Source organism: Erinaceus europaeus, chromosome 1 (assembly GCF_950295315.1).
Source record: "Erinaceus europaeus chromosome 1, mEriEur2.1, whole genome shotgun sequence".
In the NCBI taxonomy this organism is placed as follows: Eukaryota; Metazoa; Chordata; class Mammalia; order Eulipotyphla; family Erinaceidae; genus Erinaceus; species Erinaceus europaeus.
Window position 1 is genome coordinate 36,501,945 of NC_080162.1, and position 21,401 is coordinate 36,523,345.

The following is a 21,401-nucleotide window of genomic DNA, read 5'->3' on the forward strand; positions in this document are numbered from 1 at the left end:
AAGAGTTAGTTCAGCAGTTTCCATCCCATATAATCTGAACCTCTCAACAGCCTCAAGGACAGATTCTCAAACTGGTTTCATGGAGCCCTTTAGGGGCAGGGAATGGGGAGAGGTAAAAAAAAAAATCAGCAAAGGTACATGCGTCTGGAATCTGTAGAATCAAAAACTGTACCTCAATTTTACAAATGAAGATCTAAGACAAAGAGAAGGAAACATCCTTGCCTAGGGAAGTTAGAAGAAAAATAATAATCACTCAAATTAATTCATCTGAATTCCCAAAACTGAAAAATTTCTGCATCTCTCTTGATCTCGAAAGGAGGCAGAAGGAAAGACAGAGGATATTTGAGTTTCCAAGGCTACTGAAAGAGTTATCTGGGTAAAAGGGGAGAGATTTAGGGTTGTCTGGGGTAAGAAGATATCTGTTAAAATAATTCAATAAAAAACAGTCCTGTGCTCTCAAATTCTAGCTCAATGTTGAAACCTAACCGTGTTCTGTTTAAGAGGGAGATTAGTAAAGGGTCAGCCAGGCAGGTGTTCAGGACATATTAGCATCAGAACTAGACTTTCTCCATGACGTAATCCAAAGGCTTAAAAGGAACCCAAGAAAGGAATCACCTTCTCATCATGACTCAGTGTGTTTTAACATTAATCATTTAGCATTAGTTCTAAGATTATTATTTCACCTGTAGGTTTACCATTCTACCATTCTGCCTTCACCTTACCATCAATATCTGATTTAGAATTAGCCCCAAAGGCTCACCTGTCTCCAAAACCAAAACAGTTTTGCCCCTCCTGAAGACCAGCACCAGATGGAGGAGGGAGATGAAGACCCAAAAAATGAACCCTGAACTCTTCCTAATCTTCTGGAAGTCATCTTGGGTCCTGGTACTCTGCCTCAACACCTGTTGGACACCATGCTTGAAAGCATCATTTCATTTCATTTATTTATTTATTTATTCATTCATTCATTTATTTAAAAAAGGAGACATTAATAAAGCCATAGCATAGGAGGGATACAACTCCACACAATTCCCACCACTAGATCTCTATATCTCATCCCCTCCCCTGATAGCTTTCCTATTCTTTATCCCTCTGGGAGTATGGACCCAAGGTCATTGTGGGTTGCAGAAGGTGGAAGGTCTGGCTTCTGTAATTGCTTCCCTATTGAACATGGGTGTTGGCTGGTCGGTCCATACTCCCAGTCTGCCTCTCTCTTTCCCTAGTAGGATGGGTCTCTAGGAAAGTGGAGGAAAGCATCCTTTCTTATCTTTCCTCAACCTCTGATTTTTTTTCCCTCTAATCCCAGAATTTCACATAGGAAATTTCTAGAACAAGACTCAAGCTCCTACAACAAACAAACAAACAAAAAAAGTGGGGAGGGGACCTCTCCTAGTTCCAAGATGAGACTACTTTTCATAAATTCCTTCAAAAATAGAACAGCCCCCATCTCAGGTTCAAGGTTGAAAATAAGCACTCTCTTTGGTTGTTGTTGCTGTTGAACTTTTAACCTAAAAGCACAATGCTCTTTCAAAGATCCATATTTCAACTTTCCTCTCAGTGATGAAACAGAGACACGACATTGCCTGCCATCTCCCCAACACAACCAGCCGGAAGTGCTATGGTCATTTTTGCCTTCCTATCCTGTCAGTACAAAAATCAGAATTCAGAATATGTCACTCCATTTCTACAGGAATCTATTAGTGATTGCCAAGGGAAACACTTAGCATTTTAGATAAATAAGTAAGTAGTAGTTAAGTGCTATGTGCCGCTACTTCCAGCAGTTTAGTGGATATGGTAAAAATTCTTTATGATCCAAGGAGGGGTAAGGGATGATCTAGAGTAACAGTTGGGGGCCCTGCCTGCACTATTCCCCTCTATAGTGGGGCTGGATAGAGGGGCCTAGGGGACATCAGACGCAAGGCCTCCTCCTTGTTATGTTTCTGTTTATGCGAGCCCACTCTCCCTTCTCTGCTCCAGCCGGCCTTGTCAGGATCCCTCATTTGGAAGCTTAATCATATCAGCGGGCTTACTGCATTGCATTTGTAATGACTTGTTTACCAGTCTGTGCCGGCTCTCTCTGCCAGACTGGGCCCTCCCTAAGGACAAGGGCCGTGTCATGTTCTGATTTGCCTCTCTTCCTGCTCCCACACACTGCCTGGCACAGAGCAGGCCCCGGTAATTGCCTGTGAACCTCAGGCAGTGTGACTCTCATCTCTTTCACAAAGGTGTCTTGGTCTGCCAGGCTGTCCCTAAACCCTTGGAGAGGAAGACTCATCCTGTCTTCTGTTCTCCCCTCTCCAGGACACGAGGGGACTTGACTGTCACAAGCACATGGCCTACTGCATTAAGGCATGTGTAAGTGATGGCTTGGACATCTATGCTGTTTACCTGCCTGACTCCTTTTGTATTTGAAAAACCATCTTTCCTTTACTTATGATGGCAGAGGTGGTGCCAGTCTGTCCCTCCATATAGAACAGGTGCATCGCCCAGATCTAAACACTAAAATCCCCCAGTGAGACATGTGGCCCCAGTCAGAAACCAATGAGATTCCATTTAGGGACCTGAGTTATTAAGAAGAGTCAAGTTAGGAGGCTGGGCAGTGGTGCAGCGGCACAGTGGGTTAAGCACACATGGTGCAAAGTGCAAGGACCAAGGACCAGTGTAAGGATCCTGGTTAGAGCCCCAGGCTCCTCACCTGCAGGGAGGTTGCTTCACAGGAGGTGAAGCAGGTCTTCCAGTGTCTATCTTTCTCTCCCCCTTTCTGTATTCCCCTCCTCTCTCTGTCCTATCCAACAACAACAGTAACAACAGCAGTGATAAACAACAAGGGCAAAAAAAGGGAAAAAAATAACCTCCAAGAGCAGTGGATTCATAGTGCATGCAAAGTGAGTGTAGTCTGGACAGGTACTAGAGGGACTGATGATGATGACCCAGAGGAAAGCTAAGAGACAAGAGAAACTGAGCCTATCTTTGTGGCAAGAGAGGAAGCTCAATGGTAAAGCTCTCACTTGCCTTATCAGAGACCCTATGTTCAATCCTTGATACTACATAGGACTGAACAATGCTCTTCTCTCTCTCTCTCTCTCTCTTTCACACACACACACACACACACACACACACACACACAAACACACATGCACACATGCGCACGCACACACACACAATAAACAAGTCTTCCTCAACAAATTTTTTAAAACCAGAGAACACATAAAATAAAAGAGTGGGAAACTGAATTCTGTTTACATCATCAGATCCAACCAAGCTTGAAACCATTCTCCTCATTATACACAATAATCAATTTCTGTTTTGGTCTAGGCCAATTTGAATTAAGTCTCCCTCCCCCACCTCCACCCCCAGTCCAAAGAAGCCTTCTTAGTACAGGCACACAGAGTTTAAATTCCCACCTCTAGCTGCAACATTTTGGATGTCAGTTTGGGGATAATAAAACCTTGCAAAGAGAAACATTACTATCATATCGGCAGCTGCAGCTCTGTGAGCCATCTCATTTTATTCTGGGAGTCTGGACTATGACCCCAAATCCCACATGAAACCTGAAAGGGCTGGGAAATTCATCTTCTCTGGTTTCTGTTTATAATGAGGAATGTAGACACTGCTCAGCCTTTGACTAAAGCCTCTGCTCAGCCTTTGACTAAAGCCTCACATATTACTGTTTGCTCTCTCTTGAGCTCCCTGGCGGCCTAAGCTTTCTGGGAGGTGGCTGAGTAACACTTTGGGCTCAGCATCCTGTAAATCAATTAATCTCTTCTGCAAATTGCTAAGCGAGTTTAATGAATTGGCTAAGCAGGAAGGAAGTCCTGCATGGCTTTGTGTCCTTTGCAGTGACTATCTCGGAGCAGGGAGCAGACTGAGGCATCGTGCCTCAGCTGAGGAACAAATCTATTAATATTTGGAGAGAACATGAAATTGTACCCAGTGGATTTAAAGTTTGGTCAAGAGAAACTCACTTCTCTGTGATTTAGAACAAAATAGTCTTGTCATCCCTCTCTGTTTTTGTTCACTGGCTAATGCCCCACTTCCGTATGTTCTGTCTCTAGTGGTAGGAGGCAAGGCAGAACTCACTTCCTGTCCATGGGTACTAAAGGTAGCATCTTTTACCCAGCCTAAGAACTTAAAAACAAGCTTTAAAAAGGAAAGTAGCTGAACTGTAAACTTTCTATAAACTTTGTGAGAACAATGGTGCTTATAGGGTGTGTGTGTGGGGGGATCTGGGTAGAAGCAGAACTTTGGTGGTGGACACAGTGTGAAACCATACCCCTGTAGCTTTAGAATCTTTTAAACCACTATTAAATCACTAGTAACATTTATATGAAAGGGATCCAGGTGGTGGTGCACCTGTTAGTGTGCACATTACAGTGTGAAAAACCCAGGTTCAAGCCTGCAGGGAGAAAGCTTTGCAAGTGATGAAGCATTGCTGCAGGTAACTCTCCCTCTCTATCTCCTCCTTCCCTCTCAATTTCTCCCTGTCTTCAGTCAATAAACAAATAATAAATAAATAAATAAATAAACTATTTTAAAAAGAAATCTTAAAATTTTTTTTAGAAAACAAGTTTGACAAGATACTGGTGGGAGTGTAAACTAGGAAACAAGTTGGAAATATGTGTTTAAAATTAGCAACCTAACACTCAAATGTTCAGCAGTCCTTCTTGAGTCTTCCCCAAGAAAGTCCTCTGCCTGGACCAAAGTGCTCTGAACAATGAGCAAAGGAACATTAAGCAATAGCAAACACTGAAGATGTGCAAACTATCCATTCTTAAGAAAATGACCACAGAAAAATCAAGTGTTCCCACCCAGAGACAGAATCCATTTACATGGCTGAGGTAGGTGATAGGTCTAGATATTTTAACAGTGTGGAGAACAATAAAATATTTTGACTGACAAAAAAAAAAAAAGAAAAAGAAAGAAAATTGCTCAGAGCAGTACCAGTTATATTCAAGAAAGAGAGGGGTAAAAATCTGGCATATATGCTCCAACCTCCAAACTATAGTTTTATCTAAGAAGGATCTTGGGAAAAGGGGTAGTGATCAAAGTGAGCATTCCTCTTGTCTACCATTTTTCCACGTAATGAGAGAAATATCACTCATAATGACACATGCAGTTAAATACTAATAATTAACAGTTATTTCCTCTTGGTGTAGCATCACTTTCCCAAGTCCCTTTTAAAGATGAATATGCCAGGCCTGTCTCACTAAACTTCTCATTAGACTCCTCTATCCCACTCTACGCACTTCAATAATTTAATCTGTTTCATGGTATGTATCTTTGACCCCAATGAAATAGACAAGGTAGGGCTTTCAGGGAGAAGGAAGAGTCTTTGCATTGGCCTTCCAGGGCCTATATACACAACTCTGATGATAACAGAGCCTAAATTCAGACAAGTCAATATCTTGAGGCAATACCAGACTTGACAATACAAGTTATCAGAGATTCTACTGATAAAAATAAAGAATTTGGCAATACAACAGGTGTCCTTGGAAGGGACTCAGATGGCAGGGGGGATGGGCATGATTCGCAAGGTCAAAGTTAAATAAAAGTGAATTACACAATGGAAAAGCTATTTTTCTCTTCAGTCATGCTGATCAAAGAATAAAGAGCCTCAACTGAGAGCTAAAGTATCTGTACCACTTCCTTAACTCTTCCTAATCCTGAGGTAGCAGAGAGTATTCTAGACCTTCTTCCCAAAACATATCCAGCTAAAGTTATTTACTGAAGACCGACAGTTGGAGTGTTTTTATTTTATAGCATTCTCTCAATGGCACATGATGTTGGCTTTCCATTTTCAATGATGATGAAAATTCTTATTAACATAAACATATTTCAATTTAAAAATTAATTACTTCTTAAGTGAGCCTAAAGGAAAAACAGAAGTGAATAATCAGATTGCTAAAGGTGGCACATGAGCAGTTTGAAAATAGGCATCAGGGGCAGAGCCAAGATGACTACTTGGAAGCAGCTGCTGGTGTGAGCTCTGACAACAACTGCTGGAAAGGGTAGGATCCTGGCCTTCAGCAGGATGGGGAATAGGGAGTTCTAAGTGTGACACCAAGGAGGTAACTATAGCTCAATTTGGGTTAGAAAATAGAGAAAAAAGAAAGGAAATTTTTTTATTATTTCTCTCCCCCGCCCCTATAGCCAGACCCAGGGGGGTGGAGAGCCACTGCTAGCAGGCTCCCCGCTGACCTTTTTTCTTACCAAGATTCCTGGCTCACCAGGGGGGTCATTCCAATCCTGTTCCTTTCTGAATCCTTTGGCTCTTATTTTTTTTCTGCATAAGGGAATTAGGCCCAATTGGAGTGACAAATATCTGACCAAGCAAAGCCTCAATCTGCCTGGGAAAGACTGCCTGGAAGTTTTTTTTTTTTACAATCAGTTGTCTTGGCTCATGGTGCCTCAGCTAATCAAGGGCCATCCAAGCTGCAGACCCACTATTAGGGCTTTTTACTCTGTTATATTTTATTATTACTAGTATATGTACAAGTGTCCCTTTGCCCCCCCTCCCTCAGGTTGACCAAAATTAACTTAGTGTATTGTCCATTGCTAGGCAACTAGGTATCTTATCCATTGTGACAGGAACTTGTTTCACTCTTCCTACCTCCTCTATCCACTCTCCCCCTTCTCCCTTCTTCTTCTCCTTCTCCTTCTTCTTCTTCTTCTTCTTCTTCTTCTTCTTCTTCTTCTTCTTCTTCTTCTTCTAGCGTTTGCCCTTCTTCCGTAGCCAGTCAACAGCGTCAGGTTGAGCCTGATGTAAAGTTTCGAGACCCCCCTTCTCCCTCCTCCTAGATAAATAAATAAATAAATAAATAAAATTAAAAACTCTCTTTTCACTGCTCTTTTTTTACTGTTTTTTCTTTTATTTTTTCTTTTCTCTCTCTCTTTTTTCCTCTTGCCTTCCTTTCTTCCTTCCTCCTTCCTCTGCTTTCTGAATTCACTGATACTCATTTGTGAATTATTTTGGGGGGAAAATCTGACTCAGAGTGGACTCTATTTGTGTGTGTCTCTGCTCTACTTCCCTTTCTCCTCTTCATACCCCTATAATTTACAGAGGACAGTATATTTGCATAATTGCCTATTCTTGCTATCCCTTTTTTTCTTTCTCTTTCTTTTTCATTTGGATTTGGTTGGTACTATTTTTTTTGGACTGGAGAAATTTTTGGGCTAACTGGTATTGGTTAAAGTGCTTCAATCCTTGCTTGAGTTACTACTGTAATTTCTGAGGGTGGTGATTGCATTTGTCATAAAGGTATTTAGTATAGTGTGGCTTGTACTCAAAACACAACAACTGAGGAACAACAGAACATAAAAATAAAAAACATTAATAAAAAAATGGTTAGATCAAGAGCAAATAAAACTGCTACTACAATGAATGAAGACAAGAGCCCAGAAGAAACTACCAATCAGCCAGAAGTAACCATAGATAAGAAAAGTATGCAAGCAATAATAAACTTATTAATCACAGAAATGAAAATAAGTTTGGAGGAAAGGGCTAGCAGTATTAGGGAAATAACAGATGAGACCCTCATGGAAAATAGTAACTACCTCAAGGTAATTAGAGAACTGAAAGCTGAACTGAAGAAAAAAGCTGAGGGAAGGTAAAGAAGAATAACAGAAGCAGAAAACAGAATTAATCAGAAGATGAGCTAGAAAAAACCAAGAAAGAGGTAAAAGAGCTCAAAAAGAGATTGAGAGACACTGAAAACAACAACAGAGACATATGGGATGATCTCAAAAGGAGTAACATTCCTACAATTGGCCTGACAGAGGAAGAAAGAGAGGAAGGGGAGGTAAACATTCTAGAGGAAATTATAGAAGAAAATTTCCCAGACCTGAACAACAGAAAGGACATTAAGATTCAAGAGGCCCAGAGAGTCCCAAACATAATTAGTCCAGACCTGAAGACACCAAGACACATCTTAGTTACAATGAAAAGAAGTAAGGATAAAGCAAGGATCCTAAAGGCTGCAAGAGAGAAACAAAAAGTCACATATAGGGGAAAACCCATAAGACTATCATCAGACTTCTCCACTCAAACTCTAAAAGCCAGACGAGAATGGCAAGATATCTACCGATCCCTGAATGAAAAAAGGGTTTCAACCAAGGATAATATATCCTGCTAGACTTTCATTCAGACTAGATGGAGGGATCAAAACCTTCTTAGACAGACAATAGTTAAAGGAGGCAACCATCACCAAGCCTGCCCTGAAAAAAGTTCTAAAAGACCTCTTACAAACAAGAACATCACTATAATACTTGCAATATATCAGAGCAAATAAAAAATTGTTGATAATGGCACTACAATACATTAAATCCATAATATCAGTAAATGTCAATGGCTTAAAGTCACCCATCAAAAGGCACAGAGTGGGAGAACGGATCAGAAAACATAACCCAACCAAATGCTCCTCACAAGAATCCCACTTGACCCAACAAGATAAACACAGACTTAAAGTGAAAGGATGGAAAACTATATTACAGGCTAATGGACCACAAAAAAAGGCAGGAACAGTCATTCTCATCTCTTACACAATAGATTTTAAATTAAATAAAGTCATAAAAGATAGGCATGGCCATTACATAATGAATAGAAGAACAATCAGCCAAGAAGACTTAACAATTATTAACATTTATACACCCAATGAGGGACCATATAAATACATCAAGCACCTACTCAAAGAACTTCAAAAATACATCAATAGTAATAAAATAATAGTGGGTGCCTTTAACACCCCACTCTCACACTTAGACAGATCAATGAAGCAGAGGATCAACAAAGAAATAAGAGAATTAAATGAAGAGATGGACAGACTAGACCTCTTGGACATTCTCAGAGTTCTTCACCCCCCAAAACTGGAATACACATTGTTTTCAAATCCACACAACACATACTCAAGGACAGACCACATGTTAGGCCACAAGGATAGCATCAACAAATTCAATAGCATTGAAATCATCCCAAGTAACTTCTCAGACCACAGTAGAGTGGTCTAACATTTAACAGCAAACAGAAAATTATTAAAAGACACTGAATTTGGAAACTAAACAACATACTGCTTAAGAGCCATTGGGTCAGAGACACACTCAAGCAAGAAATTCAGATATTCCTGGAATCAAATGAAAATGAAGACACAAGCTATCAAAATATTTGGAAAACAGCTAAAGCAGTATTGAGAGGGAAAATCATAGCCATACAATCATATTTTAAAGAACAAGAAAAAGCTCAAATAAATGACCTTACAGCACACCTTAAGGACCGAGAGGAAGAGGAACAAAGGAACTCTAAAGCAACCAGAAAGACAGAAATCACTAAAATTAGAGCAGAAATAAACAACATAGAAAATAAGAGAACCATACAAAAGATCGGTGAAGCCAAATGTTGGTTCTTTGAAAAATTAAGCAAAATTAACAAACCCCTAGCCAGACTCACTAAACAAAAAAGGGAGAAGACTCAAATTAATAGAATGGTAAACGATAGAGGAGATATCACAACTGACACCACAGAAGTCCAGAAAATCATGTGAAACTTCTATGAAGAACTATACGCCACCAAGCTAGAAAATCTGGAAGAAATGGAAGAATTCCTAGAAACATATGCCCTTCCAAAACTGAACCAAGAAGAACTACAAAACCTAAATGCACCAAACACAGACAAAGAACTTGAAACAGTTATTAAGAATCTCCCCAACAACAAAAGTCCTGGACCAGATGGCTTCACAAACTATTTCTACAAAACCTTCAGGAAACAGTTAATACCCTTAATGCCCATACTTCTAAAGCTTTTCCATAAGATCAAAGAAACAGGAACACTCCCTTCCACCTTCTATGAAGCCAACATCACCCTGATACCAAAAGCAGAAAGAGACACAACAAAAAAGGAAAACTACAGACCAATATCTCTGATGAACACAGATGACAAAATATTAAACAAGATCTTGGCCAACTGGATACAGCAGTATATCAAAAAGATTGTTCATCACGACCAAGTGGGATTTATCCCAGGAATGCAAGGCTACTTCAACATACAATGTAAGTCAATCAGTGCCATTCACCACATCAATAATAGCAAAGCCAAAAACCACATGATTATCTCAATAGATGCAGAGTAAGCCTTTGACAAAATCTAACACCCATTCATGCTTAAAACACTACAGAAAATGGGAGTAGATGGGAAATTCCTCAAGATAGTGGAATCCATATATATATATATATAGCAAATCTACAGCCAACATCATACTCAATGGACAGAAGCTGAAAGCATTCTCCCTCAGATCGGGGACTAGACAGGGCTGTCCACTGTCACCATTACTCTTCATCATAGTATTCGAAGTTCTTGCCATAGCAATCAGGCAAGAGAAAGAAATCAAAGGAATACACATCTGAAGGGAAGAAGTCAAGCTCTCATTATTTGCAGATGATATGATAGTATACATAGGAAAACCTAAAGAATCAAGCAGAAAACTAGTGCAAGTTATTAGGCAATATAGCAAGGTGTTAGGCTACAAAATCAATGTACAAAAATCGGTGGCATTTCTTTATGCAAACACTAAAACTGAAGAAGACATCCAGAAATCACTCCCATTCACTGGTGTAGCAAAATCAATAAAATACCTAGGAATAAAGCTGACCAAAGAAGTGAAAGACTTGTATACTGAAAACTATGAGTCACTCTTCAAGGAAATAGAAACTGATACCAAGAAATGGAAAGACATCCCATGCTCATGGATTGGAAGAATAAATATCATCAAAATGAATATTCTCCCCAGAGCCATATACAAATTTAATGCGATACCCATCAAAGTCCCACAAAGCTTCTTTAAGAGACTAGAACAAAAACTACAATCATTTATCTGGAACCAGAAAACACTTAGAATTGCCAAAACCATCTTGAGGAAAAGAAACAGAAATGGAAACATCACACTCCCAGATCTGAAACTATATTATAAGGCCATCATCATCAAAACAGCATGGTACTGGAACAAAAATAGGCACACAGACCAGTGGACCAGAATTGAAAGCCCAGAACTAAACCCCTACACTTATGGACATCTAATCTTTTATAAGGGGCCCCAAAGTATTAAATGGAAGAAGGAGGCTCTCTTAAATAAATGGTGCTGGGAAAACTGGGTTGAAACATGCAGAAGAATGAAACTGAACCACCTTATCTCACCAGAAACAAAAATCAACTCCAAATGGATCAAGGACCTGGATGTTAGACCAGAAACCATCAAATACTTAGAGGAAAACATTGGTGGAACACTTTCCCACCTAAACCTCAAGGACATCTTTGATGAAACAAACTCAATTGCAGGAAGACTAAAGCAGAAACAAACCAATGGGACTACATCAAATTGAAAAGCTTCTGTGCAGCCAAAGTGTAGTCATATAAACCACTGTTTAATTAATATGAGGGGAAAAATTGATCGTATGTCTCAAACTTTTTTAAACACAGACTGAATCTTTTTAATACATAGGCTGAGTCTTTGATATGCTGACTCTCCCAAAAGTAAAGACCAGGTAGAACAGAAGCAACCAGTGGCACAGCTATATACAAGATGCTGTGTATTATACAGCAAACCCTAATAAAGGGACTTTTCAAAGTTAACCCAATTGCCAAATAATGTGATTATAACAATAAATATCCATTGTCTTCTTTAATTCTAAGACAGCAGGAACCTCACATTTCCACAATAGAGCCTATATTTCCCCCAGTCCTGGAACCTTAGGGTGGGGCCCACTTTCCTGCATGCTTCTCTCAATTCATATCAAATAATAGTGCATCCGCTGATCGCAACCTAATCAACACAACGAGTGCCGCCCCAGCATGCTTCATTTCAGACTGTGTCCAGAGACTTCGGGTGTGGAATGACAACCCTTCAGCTTTATCACTTGGGTGAGACCTTTCCTTTCATAGTATTCTCTAATTCCATTCCAGGTGGTCCACTCCCCAATAATGTCCCCAAACCTAGATATAGACCCAGTCCCCTGAGATAGAGCATATGTTCACACGTGTCCATAAACCAGGGCAAAATATGTACCTGAAAGCACAAGTACACAAGAGTCTGCAGTGAGTACCCCCCAACACTTCATCTGCACTATTCCAGCCTTTAAGTCCATGATTGTCCAACAATTTGTTTGGCTTTGTATGTTAACTCTCTTTTCAGCCACCAGGTTCCGGATGCCAGCACAATGCCGACCAGACTTCCCTGGACTCACAACCACACCAATGTGTCCTGGAACCCGCTTCCCCAGAGACCCACTCTACTAGGGAAAGAGAGAGGCAGACTGGGAGTATGGATTGACCAGTCAACACCCATGTTCAGTGGGGAAGCAATTACAGAAGCCAGACCTTCCACCTTCTGCAACCCACAACGACCCTGGGTTCATACTCCCAGAGGGATAGAGAATGGGAAAGCTATCAGGGGAGGGGATGGGATGTGGAGATCAGGTGGTAGGATTTGTGTGGAGTTGTAAGCCTCCTATCCTATGGCTTTGTTAATGTCTCCTTTCTTAAATATATATAAAAAATAGAATTAAATTAAATAAGAAAATAGGCATCGTAGTTGATCACAGATGTGTCAACCCGGTACCCAGACAAGTCCCTTGAACACCTTAATTTTCCCATGTGCAAAATGAGAAGAGTTATTCATCACAACTTTGCAGATTAACTGTGGGGGTGACCCCCTAAATGGAAAAACACCCTCAGAGGTTTTTTTAAATATTTTTATTTTTATTTATTTACTGTATAGAGGCAGCCAGAAATAGAGAGGGAAGGGTTGGATAGAGAAGAAGAGAGACAGAGAGAAACCTGCAGCACTTCTTCACCACTCATGAAGCTTCCCCCTGCAAGTGGGGACCAGGGACTCAAACCTGGGTCCTTATGCATTATAAAATATGCGCTCAGCCGGGTACACCACCACCTGCCCCCCCTTTTTACCTTTAATATTTTTTAAATTTATTTTAATGTGAGAAGGTACAGATTGAGAGAGAGATCAGAGCACTACTCAGCATTGAAACCTTTGAATCTGGAACCTTTGGTGCCTTGGGCATGAAAGTCTTTTGCATAGCCATTATGCTATCTCTCCAGCCCTGAATTTTTTGTTTTTGTTTTGTGAGCGTGCTCTAAAATCTCATACAGAAATGTGGCCCCAAACTTCACAATGTTTACAACTTGCAGCTATGCCAGCTGCAGGAAATTGCAAAACCATAAACTCAGTATAGTTCTTATCATTCAATAAAACATCTCTCTCAGTCAATATGACTTTGGATGTGTCATCTGGGCCCAGGGCCACACTCAGCTCCTCTCCAGTGTTCCAATTTTAGTCTGTGTACCAGCAGAAGAGATACAGCTTCCAATGTGCCCAGCAAAAGTCCAAATAATTAACCTCAACCACATCTATGTTCTCTATTCAATTCCTCAGAATGTGTTTCTAAGGAAATGTATAAGAGCACTCTTTACAACATGTAATGTTCTAATGCAGCCTGGAATCAGAGCAAATAGAACAGGTCTCAGTTAATGGAACAGGTCCTCTGAAAACAAAGGATTTCAATAATAAATAATAATAGTAAAGAAAAAGCTGATATTGTCATTGGCTGGAGAAAAAGAGACGTGCATATGAACACAAAAACAGGGCAAACCTAATTATGAGATTCTTTTTTTGCAGTCCACAGTCAATAATGGTGATATTAAGAGAACAGTAACAAGGATGTGTGCTGATGGGCTTTAAGCTCCCAGAGACTAGAAAGTCCCACTTGAAATGCAAACAGAATTCAATAATGTTCGTTCATCCCCACTGTGCCCCATGTTCTGAAAAGAAAAGTATTCATTTCAGAGCAGTGACCTCATCAGGAGAGAAGCATCAGGAATTGTGTAACCACAACAAAAGAGAATCAGTAGCAGGCTTTCACTTAGGTGGTATCACCCACTTTGTATGGACGTGTGTGGGTTTTTCAATTGCTTTTTCTAATGGGAAAAAATAATTGCCCTCAAACTTGAGCACACATGTATGCACAGACTCACAAAGCTTCTCTTCTTAAGTGAGACCCCACACACACACACACACATACACACACTCAAGCAAAAAGAAAAAAAACACAGTAAAAAGACCATTTTCACAAGACTGGGTAATGAACTTCTCCTTAAATTAGAAGAGTTGGTCCCTTGCCAACCCACATTGGCTGGCTCAAATTGGTACAAAGTAATTGCTAAATGGAGGTGCTCCCAATTCTTAAGCAGGCACCAGAAAGACAGGTGTTGTGGTGAGATGAGAAACTACCCCAGTAGTGGTTCATCTTATGTTCATTTAACCTGAAATCTAACTTTCGAAACTCATTGCCCACACACCTCCCAAAAGACAATTCCAATATCTCAGTTAATCCCCACAGAACAAACCAATCCATTAAGATGTCATAACAGTTTTAGAGGCTTACTGCTAAAACCAAATGGCATATACTACACTGCAAAGTAGGGACACCTGAGAATTTCTCACCGCTCTCCCCAGCTGAGAGGATTTGCTTTTTATCTTCAAAAAATCTCCACAGATGGGTTACCTGTTTTCTTTTCTTCCTTTACTTTAATGTCCCTCAGACATATGGTGAAATTTATGATTAATTTGTAGAATTTTCAAAGATAGTGTTGATTATAGGCAGTTTTAACCAGTGGGCTGACTTTGGAAATGAATCCCTCACTTAAGATTTGGTCCCACTGCCTCTTAAGAAAGAAATTCAGGGGAGTTGGGCGGTAGCACAGTGGATTAAGCACAGGTGGCGCTAAGCTCATGGATCTACTAAGAATCCAGGTTGGAACCCCCGGCTCCCACCTGCAGGGGAGTCACTTCACAGGTGGTGAAGCAGGTGGGCAGGTGTCTGTCTTTCCCTCCCCCCACCCATCTTCCCCTCCTCTCTCCATTTCTCTCTGTCCTATCCAACAACGACAACATCAATAACAACAAAAATAACTACAACAATAATAAAAAACAGCAAGGGCAACAAAAAGGGAAATAAATAAATATTAAAAAATTTAAAGAAAAAAAGAAAGAAACAGGTCAAAAGACATTAAAGTAGGGTAAGCAAGACAGCTCACCTGGACAAGGTCCCTACTTATTGTGTAGAGGACCCTTGTCCTTACAATACTGGAGGAGTCTTCGATGCTGTGGTATCTCTCCCTCCCTCTGTATCACTGTCTCTTTCTCTATCTGAAAAGTCAGTTCAGAGCAGTGAAGCCCCAATGACCATACACACACACACACACACACACACACACACACACACACACACACAAAGAAAGAGAGTTCTAAGTTTCCATCTTTACCTTCCTGGAACTTTCATCTGTATAATTGAAGTGGTATTAGATAAGTGGTCTTTAAGGTTGCAAGTGGAGACTCTATTGGGTGGTATGCCAGCTCCCCCTGGCTTCTGCTTAACCAAGCACCGGTATGCCTGTATAGGGATTGGTTTGATCCCATTCGAAGTGGTCTATTTACATGGTTTGATCCCATTCAAAGCAGTCTGTTTACATAAATCACTTTTACATTTACATAAAGCACCACACTCCCTCCAGGGCATTAGTGGTTCAGTGATAGAATTCTCGCCTGCTCTGCCCCCTCTCCTTGTCACACCCTGATTTTCACCAGTCACTTTTCTCTCCACCCTCTCTGCATCGCATCCTGTTCCCACCCTACTGGACTAGTATATTTATAAGGTCTTTTTTTTTACGTCTTGGCATAAATCTGAAATGTTTAATCCTGAAAACTGTATGAGTTATGGGCGGGGCAGATAGTGCAATGATTATGTTAATTATTCTCATGCCTGAGGCTTCTACCGTGGTTCTTCTGTTTACCTTTCCACATTTTATTGAGTTTAAATTGTTTAAACAACCTTAAAATCATACTAGAAAGGACTTCCAATTATAATGGAGTTATCAATTATAGTAAACTTCTAATCTGCTACAAGTTTTGTTTGACAAGTAAGTGAATTTCAGCTGTCAAGTCTTCATATGAAAAAGTATCTACTCAAATGGAATTCCCGGAAATCCATTTGGACCCCTGTTCTCTGACATCGCCCACAAGATGGAATGACTACAACACACCCCCGGAAACCAATGATGTGACCTGGCACAACCTGAAGAAACATTCACAGACTCCAAAGATCACTCTCTACAGAAATGCAGAATTCTGGTGGCTGACATTCCCCATTGAGACAGACATGCAGCGTTTCATCCCTTGGCATTTTCTTCTGTGGTCATCTACTTTGGACTGACACCTCCATCGGACTTACTGGTACACGTTGCTGTGTTTCTCAAAGACTAACTTCATCCAATTGCCTTGAGACTTTATAGACTATGTCCCCTCGCCTGCAGGCTCTGTTCCCAGAGGAAGAAAACACTCCCTCCTTATTAGGTTATGTCCACAGAGGCAGGAAATGCCCTTTGAGGCAAGAGATACCCCCAGAGGCATAAAGCGCTCCCAAAGGCAAGAAGTGCCCTTTCGCCGGCTAGGCCTTGCCCTTTGAGGCAAGAAACGTTCCCCTTGGCATCACACTGGTTATTGCTGTTCGCCTATTTTGTTTTCCATGTCTTATGCCAGTTCTTTTGAAAACGCCTGTACGATATAGGTTTCTGTTCACCCCTACACTGCTATTCCCCTGACAGGGATGAAGCCTTTTACAGACATTGACCCAGTTGTATATGGCCATAAAGTAAGAGGGAGATGTTGGGGAATTGTGAGGATGTGGCTGAGCTTGGAAGGGCTTGAGCTTGAGGGGTGTGTCAATCCTGTTAGTCTTTCTCTCTACGGAGAGGTTGAGCAAGGAGGGACAGTATAACCCCAAAAGGTGTGCCTCTTATCAGTCTCCCTGCCTCATAAAGTGCCCCACACTCCCGATACTATGGCAAATAGTTAAAAATAAGGGGGAGATGTTGGGTAGTATGCCAGCTCCCCCTGGCTTCTGCTTAACCAAGCACCGGTATGCCTGTATAGGGATTGGTTTGATCCCATTCAAAGCGGTCTATTTACATAAATCACTTTTACATTTACATAAAGCACCACACTCCCTCCAGGGCATTAATGGTTCAGTGATAGAATTCTCGCCTGCTCTGCCCCCTCTCCTGTCACACCCTGATTTTCACCAGTCACTTTTATCTCCACCCTCTCTACATCACGTCCTGTTTACACCCTACTTGGAAAGTATATAAGAACAACATTGTTCGTTTTAGTTAGTTTGTAGTTGGTAGTTGTGTTAGTTTTAGTCTAGCTTGGCTTAGATCGTGCTGCGTCCTGCATGAATAAAGAGATACTGCGTACAGCTCAACCATGAGTCCCTGGTTGTCTGTTACCCGCCCATGAAGCCAGCCCGGCAAAAACTGAATTATAGGGAGCCAGGCAGTAGCACAGCAGGTTAAGCGCACGAGGTGCAAACCACAAGGACCTGCATAAGGATCCCGTTTTGAGCCCCTGGCTCCTCACCTGTAGGGGGTCCCTTCACAGGCGGTGAAGCAGATCTGCAGGTGTCTATCTTTCTCTCCCCCTCTCTGTCTTCCCCTCCTCTCTCCATTTCTCTCTGTCCTATCCTAAATTAATAATAAAAAAAAAGGCAAGAAAAAGGGAATAATAAATAAATATATATTTTTTAAAAAGTTGAATTATACTAGTCAGCCCACTGGCATCCGAACAAGATTTATGTGTTACAGAAATATATGCCACCTTATTCTCTTTCTTAAAAAAATACATGTGGGAGTCGGGCTGTAGCACAGCGGGTTAAGCGCAGGTGGCGCAAAGCACAAGGACCGGCATAAGGATCCCGGTTCAAACCCTGGCTCCCCACCTGCAGGGGAGTCGCTTCACAGGCGGTGAAGCAGGTCTGCAGGTGTCTATCTTTCTCTACCCCTCTCTGTCTTCCCCTCCTCTCTCCATTTCTCTCTGTCCTATCCAACAACGACAACAACAATAATAACTACAACAATAAAACAACAAGGGCAACAAAACGGAATAAATAAAAATAAAATATTAAAAAAATTTTTAAAAAATACATGTATATTACATATATATACATATATATATTTTAATAAAAGGAAAAGGCAGGTATGCAGAGAAAAATACAGAAAGAGCAGAGCACTGCTCAGCTCTGGATTATGGTTGTGTGGGAGACTGAACCTGGCACTTTGGAGCCTCAGGCATGAAAGTCTTTTTGTATGATCATTATTCTATCCCCTTCCACCCATCCCTCACCCTTGCCTCCATACCTCCTTCTTATCAGAGAAAGTTTAGGGACTGGTTCTGATTTTATTTTTATAACATTTACTTGTTTATTAATGGGGATGGGGGAGAGAATTAGAACATCACTCTGATACATGTGTTGCCAGGGAATGACCTGGGAGCCTCATGTGCTTAGCCACCGTGACACCTCCTGAACCACCTTTTTGATCTCCCTCTCTACTGTGGCTGACTGTTGGGAACATGTGTGAGCCTGATAGAGCTTAGGGAGAACCACCCCCATCTTTGGATGGAGGTCTGAGAAGATAACCTCTTGGTAAGTCTCTCTCAACCGAGATGAGCATAAGGGGGGGAAACTCAGACTTGGTTCTTTCCTTCTTGACTCTCAGGCCCACAGTAACTCCAATACTTCCCTCCATTAACCACAGGCCACATGGCTGCAGATTCACTTATTCAAAGTCACCTTCTGATCACAGAAGAACACACCTTATCACACACTTCATCACACACCTCAGACCTCAGACAAGAGAAATTCCAAACTATATGGCTCTTTAATATCCATCTTCTTTCTGTCTCACCCTACGGGTTTAACCCCTATGCTTCTCTCAAATACCTTTGGATAATTAAGTTGCTTGTGTTATGGAAAATAACTGTTTTGTATCTCATCAATTCCTGTCTTACCAACCCCCTACCTTAGGGGCATGCTGACTGTTAAGAAACCTGTAATTTCTGTCATATTGCAACAATAATTACCTCCATTGCTTTTCTATTTGACTCATGTCAATTTTGCTAATAAACGGACTCTAGGATTCTGGGACTCTAAGGACTCAGATTCTAGATTCATGCTAAGAGTCCCCTGGTGTCTTTTACTTCATGTCACCCCTGTCGTGAGCAAGAAATAACTAGCCTGTTAACTTTCCCCTGGAGGACACCCTGCCGGAGAGGGAGAGAGACACCCCGAAAGCTGACCTCAAGGAAACACAAAATAAATAGATTAAGATGTGCTGGTTCAGTTGTTCAGTCAACTAACTACCATACTATCCCTTCCCTCAGTGAAAAGTAATGCAAACCTACCAGGTAGGCCCCTACCAGCAAAGTTCTTACTGACTGAAATTAGTAGTCCTGGGGAAAGGCTAGCTAAAATGAACCCATACACAATGGGAGCCAACAGTTCACAGTATACACCAGAAGATGAAGGACTTTAAGACTTTATCTTAAAAAAAAAAAAAGCAATGAACCCAAAAGTTATGAGCATACATTGACAAAATAAAATGAAATAAAAATAAACCTTCAGTTTGTGGGTTATAAAAAGAATACTATGAGTTAGTGGTTAAAATCAGCAAAGGTTAATCAATTGTATATGTGGGGGGAATGTTGAGATTTACACAAAATTGTAGGGTAGACCAATGGGTTATTCTCTCTGCTTTACAGTTATGCCACAGCTCATCAAGAGGCACTTCCATCATCCCTAAATATAGATATTCATTTTCTCCACGGGTTTCTTATGTCTCTGATATTCTATCACACTCTTGAAGTATTTTTTCCCTCATTCATTTGTCATCTAGTCTGACTCTTCCCTTGGGTCTAGATCAACACAATACTTGTAACAGCTTCAGGAAATTATAAGTTTTGAGCATACTTCAGAGTTTCACTTGACAATCAATATACATTATTTTGTGGAGATTAACCTTAAAAACTGGAATGAGAATAGGATTCAACTCTGACACCATTTTCCTAGACAATACTTTTAGTCCACCTACATGTTAGCTATTAGGTTCAGGCAAAAATTAATTACTAAAGTTATGGGCCACATGGGTCATACTTAAAAGAGTTCCTAGTTTCTTCTCACCCAAAAACCCCTAGTTTCATTCACTCTATTCCTACCTTTGGGTCCCTGTTTATTGTCCAATTTGCTTATATTTTACTGCCTTTCATCCACCAAGCTGCAGATGCTACCATGACGCCATCCTGACCTCCCCTGATAGACAACCTCATCGATGTGTCCCAGAAGCTCACCTTTCCAGAGCCCTACTCAACTAGGAAAAGACAGAAACAGGCTTTCTGAAGCCAGACCTTTCCACCTTCTGCACCCCATGAAGAATTTTGGTCCATGCTCCCAGAGAGGGATAAAGAGCAGGGAAGCTTCCAATGGAGGGTGTGGAATATGGAACTCTGGTGGTTGAAACTGTGTAGAACTGTAGCCCTGTTATCTTATAATCTTGTTAATCATTAGTTAAATCACTAATTAAAAAAAAAAGGGAATGGGTCCTGTGAATGGGGGGGGTGTTATTTGGATGGAATCTAAATTTATCTGCAACCAGTTTAATAAGGAAAGACTCGTGTTATAATTATAGCCTCCTCATCCAACCTGACTAGGTGACTCATAATGGACATTTGCATTATAAGGACTTTCTTTGAGCAGGTATCTCTTTTCTTAGGATATTCAATAGTTTGGTATATGAAAAGCATCTTTCTACCAGTCTCTTCCATGAGACAACCCATATATCTGAGATTAAATCCATACATACTTCAACCAGATCCTGATGTGGACATAGGTGAGTAAAAGCCATCTTAGACTTAGTCATACTCATGCCTCTGCACAGTCTGTCATATCTAGTCTCGAGCATCTGTTAAATAGACCATAATTAATATTGAAGAAGAAACTCCCAGCTTCTCCATCCCCATACTAGAAACTTATATGGCATGGTCTACTACATTTAAGTTTAAAATTTCAGTTTTCAAGAGCATCTCAAAAACTTCAACAACTAAACACTAAGCAAAACCTGAACTAGAGTTGGTGTGTTGCACCAAAGTAAAAGACTCTGGGGTGAGGGGTGGGGGAGCAGGGAGAGTATAGGTCCTGGAAAAGGATGACAGAGAACCTAGTGGGGGTTGTATTGTTATGTGGAAAACTGAGAAATGTTATGCATGTACAAACTATTGTATTTACTATCCAATGTAAAACATTAATCCCCCAATAAAGAAAAAAAAGAAAAAATTCAACAACTATAAAGTCTTATAAATTAGGTCTTTATCCTTCATAACTCTTCTGGCCTTCTGCTGGTAGATGAGTTCACTGCCAAACCATCTGTTAACTCAAATGATTAGTACTAAGCTATCAGAACAGTTTAAAGAAGGGGGAAACTAAGTAAATTAAGCATCCTTTGAAAAATAGCTTTCCTT

At 40.7% G+C, this 21,401-nt stretch overlaps 1 protein-coding gene and 1 long non-coding RNA gene across 3 annotated transcripts in view; one reads left to right on the forward strand and one right to left on the reverse strand.

The window, feature by feature from the left end:
- The window catches only part of ZNF831 (zinc finger protein 831), a 150,116-nt gene that overhangs the window by 37,938 nt on the left and 90,777 nt on the right, over window positions 1-21,401 (reverse strand). The window lies entirely within an intron of this gene.
- LOC132535518 (uncharacterized) overlaps window positions 16,359-21,401 on the forward strand; it is a 251,918-nt gene continuing 246,875 nt past the window's right edge. The window contains exon 1 of the long non-coding RNA XR_009547305.1: window positions 16,359-17,235. This is a non-coding gene — a long non-coding RNA (uncharacterized LOC132535518). The remainder of the gene's footprint in view (window positions 17,236-21,401) is intronic.